We start from the raw sequence: 9062 nt of genomic DNA on the forward strand, positions 1-9062 counted from the left end.
CTCTCCACTCTCTCCACAACTGCCCCATCACCGATTGGGAGTTGTGGGGGTGGAGTGTCCGATGATACAAAATACCCAGGCAGGTGCTTAGTTTTGGTGGGGCTGATGGTAAGGCCCCATCTCACTCCTCAGTGTGCCGGGAAAGGTCCTGGCAAGGATTATTCAACATCGCCTTGCCAGGCACGCTGAGGAGAGGCTTGCGGAGCCCCAATGCGGTTTCAGGAAAGGGCGGTCCTGCACAGATGCCATATTTTCTGTCCGTCTGCTACAGCAGAGGTGTAGGGAATTCCAACAAGACCTACATCTCTGCTTTATTGACCTGGTCAAGGCCTATGATACCATCAGTAGGCCTGGGCTCTGGGTTGTTCGTGCTTTTGGAGTCCCTGACCCCCTGCTCACGATTATTAAGGACCTTCATGGTGGTGAGCGGGCCCGGGTAAAACTACGTGGCCGGGAGTCAGAGCCATTCCCTGTACACCTTGGGGTGCGACAGGGATGTCCTCTGGCTCCCACATGATTTAACATCTATTTTGACCACGTAGTTCGTGAAGCCTTCAATAGCTGTACCGGGAGAATTTTCATCTGGTACAGATACAATGAGAGGCTGATTGATGCCCGGGTGCGGTCAATGGCTCCCTATTGCTCAACCACGTTATGTATGTCGATGATTTGGTAATAGCTGCTCATTCAGAGGAGGAGTTGGAGATGCTGCTGCTGAGACTGGAGCGTGCCACTAAGAGATGGGGCCTTACCATCAGCCCGACCAAAACTAAGCACCTGCCTGGGTATTTTGTACCATCAGACACTCCACCCCCACAACTCCCAATCGGTGATGGGGCAGTTGTGGAGAGAGTGGAGAGTTTCCCATACCTGGGCAGTGTGCTTATGCCCGGCTCCAGTTTAACAGCAGAGGTCTCACTCCGAATCAGTCGAGTGGCAATATCTTTTCATCGGCTGCGTAACGCTGTGTGGAAGCTACCTGGTCTGTCGCTCCGCACTAAGCTTCAGGTCTTCTCGGCCACGGTCATTCCCTCCCTTCTCTACGCTTGCGAAACGTGGATCCCCTTAATGGAACATCTTCACTGGTTAGAAACATTTAGGCTAGCCTGCCTACGACCATCCTGGGTTTAACTAGGCTGGATTTTGTGAGCTCACAAATCCTTGAAAGATCTGGGCAAGGTCCATCGGTGAGCTCCTCCGGCAGGCAAGGTTGCGTTGGCTGGGTCATGTAGCCCGCATGCCCAGCCACCGCATGCCGAAACTGCTTTTGTTCGGCCGGGTCGAGGAGGCTAAACGGGCGTGGCACGGGCTAGAGAAGAGTTGGAGTGATGTGGTACAGGAGGCCGTGGAGCTGAGTGGACTTGCCGATGACTGGTACCAGCGGTGTCAAGATCGGCCTCTGTGGAGGAGGCTCGTGAAGGACGCTACTAGGCAGTTGGAGGCAGTCGCCCTCCAACAACAACGGAGGGCGGAGGAGCGACGCTCACAACAACGAGCGGAGCGCCGGGTGGCTAAAGCACAGCAGATTGACACAGTAGGGGGCACAGGTGGTGCATCAGCCAGTCATCTCAGTCAGTCGACCCGTGGCACCTGGGTCTGCCCCGTGACCTCCTGCCAGTGGGCATTCGACACTTCACGTGGCCTCAAGGTGCACATGGCCTGGCACAAGCGTCGTGGTGACGTCACCGCCACTTAGTGGTGAATGGCGGTTGTTGTTGTTTGGGTGATTGTGTGTGACTGTGTGTGTCTGTGTGTCTGTGTGTGACTGTGTGTATCTGGGTGTATCTGGGTGATTGTGTGTGTCTGTGTGTATCTGTGTGTCTGTGTGTGTCTGTGTGTATCTGTGTGTGTCTGGGTGATTGTGTGTGTATCTGTGTGTGTCTGGGTGATTGTGTGTCTGTGTGTATCTGTGTGTGTCTGGGTGATTGTGTGTATCTGCGTGTCTGGGTGATTGTGTGTGTCTGTGTGTATCTGTGTGATTGTGTGTGTATCTGTGTGTGTCTGGGTGATTGTGTGTGTATCTGTGTGTCTGTATGTATTTGTGTGTGTCTGTGTGTCTGTGTGTATCTGGGTGATTGTTTAACCCCCGTGCATTTTGTACTTCTTTCGTGTTTGTGAGTTCTGTGTTGTTGTTGTGACGTTCTGACCCCATGCCCCGAACTCGACAACATCTGTGATTCAAGAGCTTCAGAGCTCATCGGATTCCTCCAGTATATGCAGTGTAAACGATTTCACTATGTAACACGATTTGTGTCCCTGAGTACTAAGTGTTATTTTCTAATTGCTTATGCCTCAAAAGTATAGAAAATGGCTATTATTATTGTAGTGTTGTAAAGATGAGCAGACTTCTTAGGAGGCACACTCTGTTTATTGTATTATTTCCTCATACAATGCTTAACACACACAGAGGGATATACGGTCCCCTCACCCGATACCCTAGGGAGGTACAGCCTCCGGGCTTGGCGGGGCTCACACGTCTACCGCTAACCTCCTTGATACCGAGGTACAGCCGCCGGACTTGGCGGGACTCACACATCTACCGCTAACCTAGCCTAGTCCTCCGGCTAGGACCTAGGGGAGGCTATCTGACCCACCGCTGGCCCGGTGGGTCCTGACCACTGGGTATGCCGAGCCTTAGCTCTTAGAAGGGCTGAAAGGCTGGTCCAGGGTCCTGGCTAGGCTTCAGCCCAGTCTTCTGTCTTCGTGCAGGGAGAGAACTCCCCGAGGTCTGTTGGGTCACCCGTCTTATACTCCTTCGTGGCCAGGTAGAACCAATCATACATTCTCACGTGGAACCGTCTGATTGGTTCGTACCAAACCCTGGCTACGATCCGTTTTACCTCGACTGACCCCAACCGTTGTACCCAGAGGTAATGCTGCACTGCCCTGGTGGCAATGCAGGTTACGCAACAGTGCGTAGTTAACGCCTCTACATTATTATTATTACTCCCCACAAACTTTGCTTTTGTGACCAGGACTTTACGTGAAGGAATGACACAAATGCACACCACGTCCTATCATTGACAATAGGTACATTTAAAAATATCACTGTCCCGGTCACAAAAGCAAAGTTTTGTGGGGAATAATAAGAGCCACTTTCTGTACTTTCGAGGCATAAGCAATTGGAAAATAACACTTAGTACCCAGGGACAAAACATGTTTTTATTACACACTGTAATTAATCACTCATCATCATTCGTAGAAATATCTTACTTTTTGCACTTTCATGCATGGCTTTATGGTTTCAGGTGTCGTGTATAATGTTTTTTATTATGACACGCTTTTACTGGTAGGGACCTCCTGGTTACACCAGCTCACAGGGGATTATTGTGTCCGTCCGTCCGTCGTGCATACAAAAATGGGAGGGGTGGGGCTGGGTGGAGGGGAGGGTGAGAATGGGCTGGGTGGGGAGGGTGGGGCTGGGTGGAGAGGGGAGGGTGGGGAGGGGCTGGGTGGGTAGGGGCTGGGTGGGGAGCGGCTGGGTGGGGAGGGTGGGGCTGGGTGGGGAGGGGAGGGTGGGGAGGGGCTGGGTGGGGAGGGTGGGGAGGGGCTGGGTGGGGGGGCTGGGTGGGGAGGGGCTGGGTGGGGAGCGGCTGGGTGGGGAGGGTGGGGCTGGGTGGGGAGGGGCTGGGTGGGGGGGCTGGGTGGGGAGGGGCTGGTCACCCCGTGGTGCCCTTATAAAACTCAACGTTTCACCTACTCACGCCGGCTTGTGCCCACCCTCACATTCGGGCATATTTGCGGAATACACAACGTGGTGCCGCCGTTGACCTTGGCCATTGACCGAGCAACCCAACGTTCATACCAGCTCCCTCCGCAGAAAAGTGTTTGTTACACGCTTTCAATTAACTCACTCTGTCTGTTGTTGTTGTTGTATCCTCAAATCTTGTAACTCAATTTTAACCCACTTCCCAATGTGGTAACGACTGCAAACTTGGTATACTTATGTCATACTGATGACAATACTGTATTCTAGGTTAGATGTTACGGCTTGTGTCTTAATTGTCCACGCTCAACTAACGTTGGCTGTAAATCACCACGGTCCCTTACGTTGTGGCAAGCTTCGGGGCCACTTCCTGGAGTCGTGGAGTTCTTCCATTACTCGTACGGTACATTTCGTTATTAAAAAAAGTTTTTTTTTTAAATATTACTTATTTCAACGGTTTTACTTAACTTGATTCCTCTGTTTGTCGTGGTCAAATTTTGTCATCAACATTTCGTCCACTTCCCGTTGTCAAATCAATTCCACATTGTGCACACGTAATCAGATCCGGTGACAATGCATGGCCTGTATCAAAATCAGCATCAAATAATACATGAATTCGCTACTTTAAAGCGAATAAAATTTTGTGTGGACGACTTATCTCCATATATATAACAGGCAAAGTTGTGATTGTGTCTGTTAAAAATGTTTAGCGTACTACCCAACATGCAACAAACTTCAAATTTGCCATGTGGGTACTTTCCAGACTGTACACCATGCAAAAATTATAAAATACACTTTTATAATGCATAGATTTTGCTCGGCAAGTGAGCGGTGACGTCACATCTGTGATGTCACCCGCATGCGGAAGCGTCACGCAGTGTGCCTGCTGACGTCACGCAGTGTGCCTGCTGACGTCACGCAGTGTGCCTGCTGCGTCACGCATCGCCCCCCTCCCCCCCCAAACCCTTCGCGTCGGCCGTGTATTAATCCAAGACAAGAATTCAAGTCTCAGGCGAAGCCGGGTAGTAAAGCTCCTAGTTTATATACAGAGCAAAACCTTTGATTGCGAGTAACTTGGTCTGCGAGTGTTTAGCAAGACGGGCTAAAATTGTAAGTAAATATTAATTTGATAAACGAGCGAGGGTCTTAGCAATACGAGTAGTATACGTGTAGTACGCTTTGTACTGCCGAGCGTCACGTGATCACAACTGATGTACGAGTGCTTTGATGTACGAGTGCTTTGGATTACAAACACGTTTCCGGAACGAATTATGCTGCGCAATCCAAGGTTTTACTGTATATAAATTTTTGTATTCTTGGTTCTTTCGGTAAAGTCACGTAGAAGGGAAATAATAAAATAATAAAAATAAAACAATAAAATTCTCACGACGTTTCGACTGCAACACAAGCAGCAGTCATCATCAGGTGTGAAAACCACAGCAAGAAAAATTATTGCCGTGGTTTTCACACCTGATGATGATTGCTGCTAGTGTTGCAGTCGAAACGTCGTGAGAATTTAATTGTTTTATATTTTTATTATTTTATTGTTTCCCTTCTAACGCGGTGACTTTACCGAAAGAACCAAAAATGTGAATCCCTGCAGTCACGAAAGCTTTAAATCAAAAAACATTTTTGTGTCGGTCAAAAACGCCGCGGTCCCTAAACTGTGGAATCGGCTCGCACAGAAAGCAGGCGCCACGTGTCTCAGGCGCCATTGACGCACTCCTCGATGACCGTGAGTTAAACGAAGTTGTGAATGAAACCGTTGTTTATGAATGTCTTCGTTAGTGCCTTTGGCAATCCGCTTGTCCTGGCGACGGTCGTGGCGGTCGCAGCGTGCTGAGTGGTGGCGGTCCACGCCTCCGTTTCACTGGCTACAGACTCCAGCACTACATCACTATACACTACACTACACATTACTATACACTCCTACACAACACTATACACTACTACACATTACTATACATATTACTATACACTACACTATACACTACTACACATTACTATACACTACACTATACACTACTACACATTACGATACATATTACTATACACTACACTATACACTACTACACATTACTATGCATATTACTATACACTACACTATATTACTATACACTACTACACATTACTATACACTACACTATACACTACACTACACATTACTATACACTACACTACACATTACTATACACTACTACACACTACTATACACTACACTACATTACTATACACTACTACACATTACTATACACTACTATACTATACACTACACATTACTATACATATTACTATACACTGCACTATACACTACTGTACATTACTACACATTACGAAACACCTCTACACTATTATACACTATACACTACACTACACATTACTATACACTACACTATACACTACTACACATTACACTACATATTACTATACACTACACTATACACTACTGTACATTGCTACACATTACGAAACACCTCTACACTATTATACACTATACACTACACTACACATTACTATACACTACACTATACACTACTACACATTACACTACATATTACTATACACTACACTATACACTACTGTACATTATTACACATTACGAAACACCTCTACACTATTATACACTATACACTACACTACACATTACTATACACTACACTATACACTACTACACATTACTATACACTACACTATACACTACTGTACATTACTACACATTACGAAACACCTCTACACTATTATACACTATACACTACTATACACTACACTACACATTACTATACACTACACATTACACTACATATTACTATACACTACACTATACACTACTACACATTACACTACATATTACTATACACTACACTATACACTACTGTACATTACTACACATTACGAAACACCTCTACACTATTATACACTATACACTACTATACACTACACTACACATTACTATACACTACACTATACACTACTACACATTACACTACATATTACTATACACTACACTATACACTACTACACATTACACTACATATTACTATACACTACACTATACACTACTATACTATATACTACACTATGCATTATGTTGGGGCCGTTGTCCCCCGACTTCTCCGTTATGATCGAGCTACTGCTCCCCGACTGCTCTGTCGGGTTCGGGCTACTGCCCCCCAATTCCTCGTTCCCCTGTACCCACGACTTTGCTGCTGCCCCCCGCGTATTCATGATTCAATTGATGGGACCGACCGCTTTACGCTTACGACGCGCTACGCGGGCTCAGTGGCGGACGTGCCGCGGTGAGCGCGCCCGCGAAGTGAAACCCCGTCTCGTGCGTAAGCAAAGGGGTACAGCGCGCCGACGCGCGACTCCGCGGCCGCACCGAGCGCCCACGCACGGGACTCGAGGTCGGGGGTCAGAAGCCAGGGGGCGTCCACCGTGCGCGCGCCGCTGATTGGAGGGAGTCACTCCCGCCCCGATTTAAAGGCCGTTTAAACAGCCGCGCGTGTACGCGAACACAAAGCACTCCACCCTCCTCTTCACACTCACAAAGACCACACGACACAGTTTATCCTCTACTGGCGATTTTATTCCCCGCGAGTAACCCGCTAAACTACGAATGATTGTGTGGGTCAGCAGACCATAACTAGCCCATCCTTCGGGGATCCTGGAGTCAATTTATCCTGCCTGGCGCTTCACTTTCTACCCTCTGATTAATTAGCCCAAACTCACCTCTCTCTTACTTACGCTTACTCCCAATCTGACGCGCCGGAAGCTGTAGAAGGGCGATGCTGCGGGTCGTCTCCGTGGAGGGTTGTGCCTGGCTGCGTTGAGGCTCGTCACACGGACGACCCGAACGGCCGGCTCCAACACCCCGCTGATCTCGATGCCTCGAAGGACTCTGCCCCTTACTGCCTGAATCCCCCTCCTTTTATCCTACCTACAACAAGTGAGTTCCGCTGTTTCGCCCCCTTGGCCTCCCATCCAATCAGGGGCCCGGATTTTCCCGCCCTTTTGATAGTCGGATCCCAGCTCTGGTGACGTCACCGCAGTGGTCCCCTCGACGTCCGCTTTCTGCTCTTCCCGCTACCTGCCCACTGACCCGTGTTGCGTGTGTGTGGTCCCCTCCGCGATGGCTCAACACACCCATGCCGTGACCGTGCCATTATAATATCAGGTCACGGCGCCGCGGTGCCCGTCAGCCCCGGGGGTAGGTCGCCCAATTTCCCGGCCGTAGGAAACCGTGAAGCTTGATCCCATCAGGGGCTTCTGGACGAAAACCCGTCGGCCAGGTGACTTCCCCTCGGGCCCTACGCGGGGCGTGCGTGTGTTCATGTGGGGGGGCGCCGAGGGGCGCGCAGCGTCGTCACTCTCCGGCGGCGGCATCACGGCGGTGGGCACGGCCCCGACGGAGCGGCTCCGCTGTGGCGGCACCACAATTACTATACACTACACTGCTGTACACTACTACACGCTACTACACTACTATACGCCACGACACTACTATACACAATACATTACTATAAACTACTACACTATACACTACTACACTATACATTGCTACACTATTATACACTATACACTACACTATACACTAATATATACACTACTACACTATTATACACTACTACACTATACCCTACTATACACTACACTATACACTACTACACTATACACTACTATACACTACACTATACACTACTATACACTACACTATACACTACTACACTATACACTACTATACACTACACTATACACTACTATACACTACACTATACACTACACTATACACTACACTATACACTACTATACACTACACTATACACTACTATACACTACACTATATACTACACTACATACTACTATACACAGACTCTTGCTCTTCCTGTGGAATTCCCAGGCATTCGCAGGCCAGCCGAGCGACGTCGTCCCGCCAACAGCGTGTCCTGGGCCGGCCCCCTGGGTTCTTCTTAAATGAAATTGGCACGAACTTACAGACAGACAAATATAAATAGCGTACTGTCAAAAAAAAAACCTGGTTACTCTACCGTACTTACCACTCCAATCCTAAAGACTTTGCGTGGGGCGATGTCCGTAGCACTACGGTGCCCGTGTTTCAACAACCATGATGAGTGTTTCGACAACCATGATGAGTGTTTCGACAACCATGATGAGTGTTTCAACAACCATGATGAGTGTTTCAACAACCATGATGTGTGTTTCGACAACCATGATGAGTGTTTCAACAACCATGATGAGTGTTTCAACAACCATGATGAGTGTTTCAACAACCATGATGAGTGTTTCAACAACCATGATGAGTGTTTCGACAACCATGATGAGTGTTTTGACGATCGCC

Source organism: Petromyzon marinus, chromosome 79 (genome assembly GCF_048934315.1).
Source record: "Petromyzon marinus isolate PM22_M1 ecotype Great Lakes invasive population chromosome 79, UKy_Petmar_22M1.pri1.0, whole genome shotgun sequence".
In the NCBI taxonomy this organism is placed as follows: domain Eukaryota; kingdom Metazoa; phylum Chordata; class Hyperoartia; order Petromyzontiformes; family Petromyzontidae; genus Petromyzon; species Petromyzon marinus.